Here is a 13,992-nt window from a genome sequence, read left to right on the forward strand (position 1 = left end):
CGCCCCCGGGTGGGCTCGAACCACCAACCTTTCGGTTAACAGCCGAACGCGCTAGCCGATTGCGCCACGGAGGCGGGTACGCTGTGGTTCTTCATACAGCGTAATACTTCATAAGGAAGTTAAATTCTTTGGTCATATTTATTTTGCACATGTTTCAAGTGACCGCTTGAAATAAAAACTCAAAATTCCAAAGTTAAGTAACTATTATTGTATTTGTCTATGCATATGGTGCGTAAAACCCAAGGAAGTCAACCGTTTTAGGATCTTAACAAGTGGTTTATGTGACGTGACACATCACATCCAACATCGACATAACAGCAGCAAGTACAAATTCTTTAATGTAAAAGCGAAGTGACGCAGGAACGGGGGGGGGGGGGTACAGGGGTACAATGTACCCCCTAATTATTGAAGGGGTACAGTACCCCCTCGTGTAATCTAACAGGAGTAAGGTGCTGCTGTTCAAAGAAATTCTTTTTTAGTATCTAACCGAACACAAAATGTTATTTTGTTTACAAACATTATCATCTTTTCGAAGAGAATTATAACCACTGTAAACCTATTGTACATTTGTCGTACCAGTTAGTTCACGTGAACTGCACTCTGGGAAAATTTTACATGAAAATGAGTAAAATGGTTGATTATGATAAAGTTTGGTTTTAGGAAATTAATCTTCAGCTTCTCTGTGTACGTGGATACACAATTCTAAAGAAGTAATGGATTGGAAGATAAGATGTAAATAAGCTTCAGAAGAATAGCGCTGAGCTTCACTTCCGAATTTTTCAAATGAAACTTTCAGAAACTAACTTCCACTGTAAAATATTAGTTACATTTTATCGAAACTATACGGTAAAGTTTGAAAATGAAATTTTTGTACAATAAGTTTCAGGAAATAAATTTTACATCTGAATGTGTAAATGAGAAAGCTTGTTCTGTTCTGTTCTGAGCTCATTTTTAACAGAAAAATATTAAGAAATCAGGGCAATTTTTTTTATCAAGTCGTCTGCCTAATCCTGACAATTTAGGGATATGGTATTTCGATGATCTAACTGCACAATTACGTAATGCAATTCCCAAATGCCAGAAAGTCGTTAGGCTTTGTCGATTTTCTGCACCTACCAATAATGGACAAAATCAAATGGGATTGACGCATCACAGACACCAAGGACAAAAGAGAGACCATTAAATGTTGTTTTCTAACTTCCATAAAACTAAACTATAAGAAATAACTAACTATTTAATGACAAATGTTCACATTTCAAGTCACTCTTGATCAAAATGTTCTTCTCTTTTTCTTTTTTTTATCTCCTTCATACGATTGTCACAAAAAATGTAATTGTGGATTTTTTCTATTTCCGAGCGATAAATTAATGCTCTTCATATTCCGTCATTATAAGCAGAATTAATATCTTCCTCATTTTATGCATAAGTGAGTGAGGCACTGAAAATGTCATGTAATTTTAACAAATAAATTACTTGCAGATATTTCTATGATCCTACACAACCAACTTGGAATAAGGAAACGCAATACAATGAAACGACAGACTGAAATACTCCCATCGGCGTATGTCATATGTTGTATTCAGAAGCTAATTTCTCCAGTTTTTCTGAGAGATTTCGCCGATTTTTTTTTAAATTTTGTTAGGGGATGTTCGGAAAAGTATAGTTAAACCTACCCATATAAATTATGTTGAAAATAAACATGGTGCCGATACAAGTTTCGGATTCCCGGTTTCGCCCCGAATTTACATAACTATGCGAGTTATTCAGTTATATAAAGCGGATACCTACCTGATTATTGACAGATAAGTCACATATTTTGATTATATAAAGTTCTAAATAAATATACAGCCTAAATAAAAATTATTTATGCGAATTTTGTATTATAAAACAGGAAACACATGTTTGCTTTTCTAAAATGGTATTTCCGATGCTCCCTCCACACACACACACACACACACACACACACACACACATATATATATATATATATATATATATATATATATATATCCATGCGCATGTGTGTGTGTGTAGCTCGAACTTTGTACCCCCCCTAAATGAAAAACGTTCCTGCGCCACTGTTACCGTGGATGTAGCCAGGAAGACGCTTTGCACTAAGTTGTGAATTAGCATTATTATCTCGAAACAAAAGTTATTATTTTTTCCTATCTCTTCTCATACTTTCTGAATGTGAGCAGTATTATTTATCTGTAGAATATCTTTGGCGGGGCCAGTAGGATGGGGGGGGGGGGGGATCAGATGGATCTCATGAGAGGCGGAACGTGAATACGTGGGTCGGCATAAGCGTCTGGAAAGGTCGACAGCCCCGTAGCAAGAAGGGGTGGGACCACCTGTCTCCCTGAGACCCTGCTTTACTCCATTTCTGTGAAAAATATAGAGCACCTTCCGCCCCGGAATTCTCACTGATCTTTACAATTATATCTTATATTGTTCTACCATCGAAACAATGATACTTATTGATTTGGCGATTTAAAAGGATGCATGTTATTACGTAATGTAATTGCGAAAATATTTCCCTTCCAGATAATATGTCGGGAAATGACTTTTCGATTTTCGGTATCTTGAATTGGCGTAAGCATGGTTTTTTTTCCTGAATGGAGCTTAAATTGTAATGAAATTCGTTCTGGGGGGGGGGGGATACACAAAATATTTCGCATATTTGGAACTCGGGCAAAAATTGTAACAGTGGGTAATTTTTATGGGGGTTACATTTACACCTCTCGTTTTTTCAAGTTCTCCACTGATTTTCAATTGAACATTTTGATTTTCTCAAAATTTCGGGAGGGCTGTAGCCCCATCAGCTCCCCCTTGCTTGCACCAGTGGTTGGGACATTTTGAACTGTTATGTATTAAAGGCGCTAAATGTGATTGGAAGTGTTTCTTGCATGTGTTCCTGTCTAATTTGAACTGTTCAATTTTTGTTTCCCGTGTCTATCTTTTGGTAATAGTGATGTAATAGGGTCTAGGGAGGGAGTGAAAGATGTATTCAATTTTCGGTTTGATTTTTTGTTCTTTAGCGCCGCATTTCTGACACCTCTGGCTAATCGTGACGACGAGGATGGGTGATGATATGATGAAATTTATGAAGGGACGCTCAAAAAGAACATATAGTACTGGATGTCCCACTTAAAAGTGGTACGCCTAACATTCATTCTGGCGTTCACAAATAAATGGGTGGAATCAGATTAATGTAGTTGCCTACACTGAAATATCACATTACTTGAAGTCACACGTAATTGTTGAGTTGCGTTCGACAGTTTAAAAGTGATTGTTTGCGGAGATTGTTGTGGAAAAGTTTGCGGAGAAATGGTGCAGTTTGCAATTGAACACCGGATAGATATTGTTGAATTTTACATAAGGACAGGGTCCATTAAAGAGACTAAAGAAATGTTTGTAGCGAAATACGTCGGTATGAAGCCTCCCACAACCAAGGTATGAAGCCTCCCACAACCAATGCAATTCAAAAGATGTATAACAAATGGAGGACTACAGGATCCGTTAGTAATGTTTTGAAGAAGAAGCGTCCCACAGTGAAGACCCCGGTAATGGACAGAATTCGCAGTAACATATTGAGAAGCCCCAAGAAATCGATACGAAGATTATCTCAACAAGTTGGTGTATCCCGCACAACATGCCATCGTGTACTAAAAGAGCTCCATTTCCGACCATTTCGTGTGACCGTAGTGCATGAATTGAAAGAACCAGACAAAGCTAAACGAGTTACTTATTGCAACTGGATGTTATCTTCGATTGCTGATGGTTACTTGGATCCTATGCTCTTCTTCATGACAGATGAAGCTTGGTTTCATCTTTCTGGTTACATCAACTCACAGAATTGTAGATTTTGGTCACAGGATAACCCACACGTCGTGCATGAGGAACCTCTTCACCCAGAGAAGTGTGCAGTGTCTGGAACACGCATTACCAGACCAATTTTCTTTGAAGAGACTATCAACAGCGAAAGATATCTGCAGATATTTGAGTCGTTCTATGCACAGTTAACAGAAAATGAAAAAAGACACGGGGTCTTTCAACAAGATGGTGCCACTGCCCACACCTCCAACCAGAGTATGACCCGTATAAGTGAAGTGTTTCCCGAAAACAGGCTTGTCAGCAAAAACCTTTGGCCTCCGCGATCGCCGGACTTAACATCTTGTGATTTTTATTTATGGGGAGCTCTGAAAGGAAAAGTGTACGCTAATAACCCTCATACGATAGACCAACTGAAAGAGAACATCACAAACGAGATAAATAACATCTCCCCTGAAGAATTACGACGTGTTTCTCAGAACATTGTACTGCGAGCGCAGCGATGCCTGGGTGCTGGTGGATGGCACTTTCAGCATTTGTTATAAACCAGACAGTTTTACACAGTAAGTGTACCTAACCTAACATAAGATGTGAAAATGTAATTATATGATGACACATGTCTTAAAACTCTGCATTATTTACATATGAAAAACCAATTCTTCTAGTATGAAAAGCAGTCAGTGAGTCGTGCCACTTTTAAGTGGGACACCCGATATATGCCCAGGCTCTGATTCGAACCTGGAACCCCTGGCGTCGTAGTGCGCTGTGCCACGGAAGTGGGGTAGTGAAAGATGTAGGACAAACATAGTGAAAATGTAACGTTTCAAGAATTCTAAGCTAGAAAGTAATAGGGTAAAGGAGGGGAAGATCGCCACCAAAATGCTTTTCATTTTTTTCCTTCTAAACGAATTGAGGGAGAAGGACAAAATTTATACGATACAAAAAGTATTCATTGTGGATTATGAGGAATATAACATAAACACTATGTTACTTATACTTATGACGTAATATTAAAATACTAAAATACAAAAAATTGGCGAAATTCCCGCCACATGCTGGGAAATTCGCCACACTTATTTATCATTTTATCGTCAGTTCAAGTGTATGAAATACCAAGTTCTTGCCAATAACTCAGACAACAAAGTGTAAAAGACCTACAAATGACAGTACAAAACTGCTTAGAAAGAAACGATACAAACTAATTTGGAGAGTCTGTCAATGGGCATTGTTCTCCAGAAGAAGCAGAACTTGCATTGGTTATTGGCTGTTGCTCTGGCGAATTTACCAGCAAATCCATAGCCGAAAGAAAACAACTTATGTTTACTTGTACATGCACGCTTTCCAAAGTAAATCTTTTCACGACATTCTTACGGTTTGAGTTTGCGACAGGGGTGCCCACAGAGGGGGGGGGGGGTTCATGACGTGTCTGCGTCATGGGAATTTTTGGGGGGACAGAATTTTATACCAATTCTATATATCTTATTTTATACCAATTCTATATATCTTCACACAAAAATGGGGGGATCGTATCGTTTGATTGACTTGTTATTTATTTTTAGATTTGGTTATTATGTACAGTTTTTCTACCTACCTGTGGGTAATCGCGGCGATAGGGTTGAAATGAAACACCACCTCTTATGCCTTTAGAATTGGTTTCGATGTAGGGGGGCGTGGTATTCGCATCAATACAAGGTTAGTCGAGCAAACAAACTGTGCAGAATAAGGTTGACTAACAATGGCAGTGAGCCTAAAGTAAATATATATTGCTCAAATATGTCTGTATTATACCGTAACGCAACTCCCATGCTGCGTTTGGGATCGAACCAAGAACCTCTAGATTTAATTGGGTGACGTAGCTATTCCTCATTCATCTCTTAGATGGTTATCACTCGCTTGGCCTAAATGTGACAAATGCAAGAGGTTACCTTTTAAAGGAATGGCGATAGAAATTAGCTTAGATTAGATATGGGTTTTATACTCTCCATGACTGAATCGATATGGATTGGTTAATGAAAGGATATTACTTGCCTTACAAATATATGGAGATTGTTCCTAGCTTGTCCTCTCAACTATCACTTGTCTGACCTCCCTGTCAGACATCGAATCTATCACATACCATCGTCCAATAATCGTTCTCCACTTTGCTCCTCTCTCACAATCCGCAGACCTTACTCTCTCTCCTATTCTCGCCAACTGATCACACCTCCTGACAATTCCAATACTCATGCCACATACGCCTTCCAAGTCAATCACCCGACCTTTGCCTGATTACTTATTCAGCATTCCTTTCTCTGATACCTGCTATGCTAAGACTTTATACTTCTTGCCCAATACCTTGGGTACGATACGCTCCTCTACCCCCTAAAGAAAATCTTTTGATTTTCACTTAAAGATGAAAGATTTAAAGTTGTATTCCATATCGATCCTTTCTATGGAGAGATTTTTTTAATTATAAAATATAGTCCCAAAATTATTGGATTAACATACCATAACCAAAAATATGTAATTTGATTAATACGATTAATTAATTAGGTACGATAAGATACAGTGACGCAACCACAGGGGTGCAGGGGGACATTGCCCTCTCCCCCAACCTTTGAGAAGTCAATTCTAGGGGGGGCAAGGGGGGGACAAACATTGATGGCCAAGGGCACCAGCAGTGGGGCACAGAGGAGCAATTACACCCTTCGATTTCAAATTTTATGCAAATAAAAATACAATTTTGTAAAATTGTCTTGCTTGCTTCGCTCGCATTATCTGCTTTTCTCGTTTTCGTCAAGTTCAGAGCTGTAGCTAGGGGCAGCGGGAGCCGACCACGGGCGCCGAATGAGTTGTAAAAGAGAGAATGCCATGGCGTCCAGTGAAATTATTTGCGCCCCATTAAATCAATATTGTTTTCAATTGTAAAAATTGGATCTAAAAATTTTCTTGCTCGCTTCGCTCGCAATTTAGTTGCTTTCTGTAATGTAATGTATTTGAATAATATGTATTGTATATTTGTATTGAATAAGCTTTGAATACGTACACAATTTAGTGTTAGCTTGTTGCATATGTATTTTCTTATTTTATTTCGCTCCATGTTGCATATTGTGTAAAACATATGTTGTACATGAAAGTTACACATATATCTTCGGAATGCATTTATCATTCATTTTCTGCCATTCAAAAATACAGTTTGTGTGCTTGTTTTCCATTATTAGCTAATGTGAAATGGGCAGTGTTGAAAAAATATTTCAAATAGTTTCTTCAAAACAAATGCTTTACTATTACTAGTAATAATAATAATAATAATAAGAAGAAGAAGAATGTCATTATTACTATTATTATTATTGGCACATTTATCCTTGTACTTACCCCCCCCCCAAGACAAAAATTCGTGGTTATATTTTTCCGCAAATTTTGTCTGACAAAATAATTTGAGTGATTCGTCATAAACGGGGGGGGGGGGCAAATGTTCTACCTTTTGGGGGGAGCGCGTCATGGACCTTGCGGGTATAGGCACCCCTGGGTTACGATATCAATAATTAAAAGGAATAAAAATATTTTTTTCGCCACGAAATGACAATTTCCAACGTAGCATTGAAATTCGGCACCTTTCTTTGTCTTCTGTGTAGACGCAACTGCGCATTCCAAACTGTACTGCTTGCTTGCTAGTTCGCTCAGCACACTGCAGATATCAGTGGAAACAAGGCATATGTTACTTGATTTTTATAGGCATCAGTGAGTGTTTCCAAACAATAGTTTTTATCTACGATTACAAAAACCACAAGTACGACGAAATTCCCAGCATGGCGAACATCCCTTCTTTTACCTATCATATAATATCTATTTTTAAGAAGGGGTGAGTACAGCGGCTTTTCAAGATTTTTGTTTTGATGTTTGAGTTCGTCTGTTATGTCTGCTGGTAATATGAAACAAGCAATTGCATGGTAGACCATCCACAACAAACAAATTTAACTCACAAGCCGTCACTGCATGTAACTCGTTCAATGAAATAATTTGCTATCATCTCTGAATAATAAATATTATTAATCGTGAAATTTGTAAATTTATTTGACTCAGTACTATTTTATTTAAGTGTGTTTGTGTGTGTGACATAATTCAAGGTAAGTGTAGACTTCCTTGTAACACTACTGTAACTATCAGCGAAACCACATAGGCGGATGGCGTAGTGGTAATGTCGTCGCCTTGTAATCAAGGGGTCCCGGGTTCAATACCCGGTGGAGGTACATAGTGGTGTGGTGCATGACCACCTGCACTAGCTCGCTACCTGCGTATACAATGTTAAGTCAGCAGATGAGAAGGTGTTTGGCCCCTGACTTCCGCAAGGACGGAGAATGCTATAGGCGAGAAGTCGGGGGAGAATAGTCAGTGCTTGATTGGATAGTGTTGAGACAGGGAGGACGCTTCGATTAGTGCGAGCTAGTGTGGAGCGACCGTGTACCATCATCGACAGGTATGTGTTTTCCAAAACAGGGTCGGATTCGTTATTAAATAGCATCAATAGTCCGAATTTCTATCTTTAGTGGTTAGGTTAAGGTTCCATTTTAAACTGTAGGCGCAGTTCCGATTAGCCTATCTGTGCATAAAGTGGAATTTAAAAGAAAACTAAAAAGAAATTCACATAGGCTGATCCAGAATATATTTCTTTTATGGGAGAGATACAGCACATGCTGTAAGTGTAAACATATGCGTGCACACACACACACACGCAGAGGGAGCGTATATACATAATATGATGTCCCCGTACATCACCAATAAACGTTCACAGGATGTACACAACATGAAGATGAGCAACTCTTCTCAATGACGATTTGCCCGTTTTGGGGCCTCATTGAAAGCCTAGTCACTAAATTGTGACCAAATTCGACTCCCAGTGGAGGCACATTGAACAATGGTTCGGATTCCACTTTAGGTCCAGCCTACTTAAAATGAAATTTATCCTTGTTTTTGCTCATTTCGACGCTGCCGATTCACGAAAAACTGTATTTTCTTTCCTACATATAACCAGATTACAAAATAATCACGTTTCCACTGGCACTTATTTCTGTTGGAAAGCGATAAAATTTCCAGTACGAAATGGATTATACTAGGCATCTTGTGTGCTGTAAATATCACTTATAAATCTTACACGTTATGCAAACGCATCAAATACGATAAGAAACAAATTTGTATACTGTGATAAATGCATTATATAGAGGAATAGGTAAGCGATCACCGTGACAGGACATATGCTGCCATGATACCGTTTCCAGAGATATTGTATTTAGCATTTGAAGCGGCAGTAAAAATAAATGACAATGATAACCACGAAGCTATCCATGGGATTGCATATATTAAGGATAAGAGATGGCATCTTTCGCTGGCTTGAGCATCGAAACAAGAATTCGACTTTCTACACTGTGAAAGTTGTCGGTGTTGTAAGGAGGCACCTTGTGTTTATAGGTTCAAGAAAATGACAAGTAACAGAAAGTTGCAATAGAATAAAATCGATTGACAATCTCTCAAATTATATTACACTTATTTTCTTATATTAATTACACTGTATTTGTAACAGATGTTGTCTGTTAAAATAGCTCAGGCACAATCTAATTTTATGACCAAAGAATTATATCAACTCTTCTGCTGTGGAGAAGGTTCTCCTAATTTTATTTTTTAATCTTAAGCCATTCTGTGACTGACAGAAATCAGCATGAGCTGCAGGAAAACCCTGATGTTTCAGTTTTGTAGGCTTCTGCTCAGTTGCGGAAAGTGCTCGAAGTGACGGGGGGGGGGGGTGAGGAAGATGATATCCCGCAGCTAGCAAAATTTTCTCAAAGCATCCTCTCAGTTGTCTCATTGTGACCATGTAAAACCATGGCCCACGCTAACCCCAAGGCTCGATCAAACATCCCACAGGTAGCAATTTCTACTTCAGGCGATGGTGGCGACGATAAGCGCCCCACAGACCTCGCGTAGCGGGGATGGTTGTTAAAGGAGGCCCCTTATATAGTTGGTTTCGTACCACAGTCATAATGTAATAAGCATACAAAATTTTCCTCCATGCAACTTAATATGAAACAATACTGAGGTCACTGTAATCCAAGATATCATTGATTAATAAAGGAGGTTTCTATTTGTTTGTCGAGTGTCAAACGAATGTTTTTCCAACAATAAAACAATTCTAATTATTGCACACAATATTTTGCAAAATGGTTTCCGTAACATTGTCTGCAATGATGCAGGCAGGCATCTACCTTTCTACAGAGCAACTACTTACAAAAAAAGAACCTTCGGGCAAAAGCCTTCGCGCATCTTCCCCTCGGGCTATAAGAAACCTTGTTCCACTCTAACCCTCCCCTCCATGCGCGAGTACGATGCACAGCTGACGCGGTTCTGCGCAAGTTCTTTAGCCTGTAGTCCCACTATGTGAAATAGGATCCTAAGTAAGTACAAAAATGGCGAGTAAGTACAAAAATGTATTACATTTTTTTTACGTAGTTCATAAAAGCGTAGGTATTATGCAACCATTAGTATTTACTTAATTCATTCGATTCTTCTTTCATAACACAACACAATTGTGTTGTTGAATTCTCATTACATTACTTTTCGCGTACAAATCTTGCGTACTGGAAACTAGAGGGGGAAAACATGAAACTCGATATTATAAAGGGTCCCTTAATCAATTCTGCGCGCTGATTGTATGCATTAACGTTTTTCCTGTATTAACATTATCTGCTTGTAATCAAGATGTCTCAAATACAATTTTCAGTGGCGGCACATTACAATTTCAAATAGATCCAGTAGGCCTACTGTGCCTACCGCGAAAACCACCAATGCCACACAATATAATAACCCCCCCCCCCTAAGATCACCTTCCCACCCACTGAGAATTCTTGGCAGTGAGAACTTGGCTGCTGTTCGAACGCTGCTGCTCTCTAACGGTGTATGAAAGAATTAGCAATCAAACGTTTGTTGTTGGTCCGTCCTCTTCTTCCTTCACCCGACGGGGGATCCGAAACGGGTCGCCTGACTTTGCTGTGTTGTAAACCCACTGCAACGACCAAGCTGACTGAAGCAGGGGATACGAAGAACAGCGTTGAACTTCGCTCCAATACTCCTCGCTGTAGAGATCTGGCCGTTGCTCCAGCTTTGCAACGCCTACCTGTGCGTCTACTCATACACTGTGAAATCTCGCAGGTTGCCTCCTTTTTTTTTAACAGATCATAACGGAATTTGCTTTATGAAGCAATGAAGGGCAAAATTTGTTTGTTTATGTTCAATATATTTAATAGGAAAACAATTGAAAAAAATATTCTAAAAAAAAAAATATGAAATTTTGTTGTAAAATATCCGGTCGTTGTGCAACACTGCAACAGTATCAGTAACCGCCCCTGATTTGTTACACCCTGCGTTCTCGTATGCATAACTTACAAATACTTAATGAACAAAAAATCCACACATTTGTAATGCATTGTACGATCTAAACAGAGGCTGGTAGAGACAGATTACTTTCGATATATTTCCTGCTGATTGCACGAGTCTAGCAAAAGACCGTGCATGGCGAATGAGCGTACATGGGGGATAGGCGTAGCAAGAACTTAGGTCGGCCAATTGATCAAACTTAAAAACTAAAGATATTAGAAATAATAATTATTATTACCATGCTTGTGATAACTATTAAAAAAATAATAACTATTATAAACTCAATAAAATCAACTACGTATTTTATTTCAATTTTATTATTATTATTATATCTTTGGGGAGATTTTATACTCCATCCACTGGATGAGTGAATATCCAGCACAACTTCTTTCTCAAAATTTTTACTACATTTTATGCAGTTTATGTACTAAAATCATAGTTATTCTATTTTGTTAATAACTTTAACACACCTCGTTCAAGAAGAAAGCTTTAAAACTTAAGATGAAATTTTAGCCACAGTTTATTGTCTAGTTCATTCATCAAATTCTAATTTCTGGAATTTTGGAAACTGTGAAACAATTCTTTTTCTTGGTTTCATTCTTTTATTTAAAGCATTTTTACTTCGTTATTCTATTCTAATAATTACTAACTGATTTCATTTCCGTTATTAACAATATAATTAACAATGTTTTTTTTTTTGTAACTTGAAATAAAATATGCCAATTCCCCCTTCCCACGCCCATGGCATAACGTGAGCAAGACGTTTAAGCAATATGAGCTTGGTTGAGATGCTTGCTGATTGGATGCTTCGGTACCTCGCTCCCAAGCTGCAAATGCAGAACAACCACAGATGTTACGGAAGTAATCGCACTATAGCTAGATCGGATTAGATGACGGGGAAGGAAATTGTTTACAAGACTACAATATCTTCAGAAGTTTCACGGTGAAAAATCGAGATAATCGTGTCCAGAGATACATTTTAGGAGGGCAAGGTAATTGGGGTGGGGGAAGATCGGCACAAACTATACTTTATATATGTAAATATGCATAAAATGTTTCTACGTGAGGCCTTGCCTCCCCCCTTTCCAAAGTCGACGCCCATGATCGTGTCTGTGTGTGAACAAAAACGCACCCCCCCCTTTACATACACATTTTTATTTACAGTCTGCCCTAGGAGTCTGTGTAGCAACGCCGCGCGTAACAGTAGAGAAGGGTAGAAACCGAGTGCACGCTGCTGAAAGGTGCAAACGGATGGTAACTTCAGTCGCATTCATTGGGACAGCGTATCCACGAGTAGTGATTATTCACAATATAATTATTTTCCCACATTATTGCTCACACATCGCTTCTAAGCCTCACACTATTAATTAGTACAATAGTTACGAAAAAGTTTATAGTTTATGAAATTTGTATATTTTTTATTTTACGCTTTTGGCTAATCGTGAAAATGAGCGGCTCAACACCCTCGAACACCTAGACGGCTTGTAGATTTTTCAAATATGAATTGTTTGCAAATTTACGGGGAAAACGAAAACATTGTGGGGTAGAGTGTGATTAACCTTCTCCCCTTGATTGAAATGTCATGTATGATGATATAGAATTAAATAATTAGGCAGAAAGTTTTGCACTTCATTATTTCACCTGAAAATATACTTATAGAATATTACTAAGAACAATTTGAAAGATGAAAATAAATTCAACTAAAGGAAAGGCTTGGTCCAGGTCTATAAAGTTGAGCTCCCCCTCTCAGGCCCAATGTCTAGCAATGATTTTGTAAGTATTAATTTGATTTTCTGTATGTACTACGTACTCACGGAAACAGGTTGTAATAACCCCATTGAATGTCAGTGGAATCGTTACAACCCAGAAGCTTCCGTGACTGTACAACCCGCTCCTGACTAAACATTTGTTTGTTTCTTTATCCCTTGATTTTCTCCCTTGCAATTTAATCTACTGTACAAATAAGCGACTTTAAATATGTCGACAGGCCTCGTCAAGAAACAAAAGAAATCCACTGCTGTTTATTTTCAATGAAGTACGTGCTAGTAGCAGTTCGGTTTCCCTAATAAGGAATTCGCATATTTTTTTAAAAGTTATGCCTCTATAAATTTCTACTTCATACATAAGAATCGTCCACGCTTTAGTTTGCCATAAACATATGGCAAAAGGTGTGAATTTAACCCTCTGGTATAAATAACATAACTAGACATGTAAAGAAAGGAAAGCTAGATCATTTAAGAATATGTAGTTATGTATTCTACAACTTACTTGCAAAGTATTATTTTAAAAATAAAATGAACCTATTCACCACCTTATCGGTCGATTATACCACGCGACTGAACCCACGCACCTCCATTGAATACCATACTTGTCATGGAATGTATCGCAAAATGTATTTTAATAGTCACAACAGAACAAAAAGTGAAAAATGATTCCGACGAGGATGGGATTCGAACCCACGCGTGCAGAGCACATTGGATTAGCAGTCCAACGCCTTAACCACTCGGCCACCTCGTCACATGCCTACATCGCATCAAGGGTGACGTCTAAGTAATCACCGCCGACACTTAGTTCAAATTTTGGATATTTTTACTGCTTTCTGTGTCTTTCCATGCACAAAATAGTAATGTGTTAACTAGAAGTTAATTTTTTTTGCTAACCCTAGTTTTTGAACTGAATGTCATACGGTGTTCTTTAAGTTATAAATCGTAGATCATCAGTTCCAGCTATTTCACTATTTTGAGCATCAAATGCAAT

The 13,992-nt window shown here is 38.3% G+C and overlaps 2 non-coding genes across 2 annotated transcripts; both read right to left on the reverse strand.

Annotated features, from left to right (window-relative positions):
• Positions 1 to 74, reverse strand: TRNAN-GUU (transfer RNA asparagine (anticodon GUU)). Its single transcript has one exon. It is a non-coding gene; the product is annotated as a tRNA-Asn (tRNA).
• Positions 75 to 13,670: 13,596 nt separating this feature from the next.
• TRNAS-GCU (transfer RNA serine (anticodon GCU)) lies at positions 13,671 to 13,752 on the reverse strand. Its single transcript has one exon. It is a non-coding gene; the product is annotated as a tRNA-Ser (tRNA).
• Between the last annotated feature and the right edge of the window lie 240 nt (positions 13,753 to 13,992).

Source organism: Lepisma saccharinum, chromosome 3, assembly GCF_977018435.1.
Source record: "Lepisma saccharinum chromosome 3, izLepSacc3.1, whole genome shotgun sequence".
Taxonomy (NCBI): Eukaryota; Metazoa; Arthropoda; class Insecta; order Zygentoma; family Lepismatidae; genus Lepisma; species Lepisma saccharinum.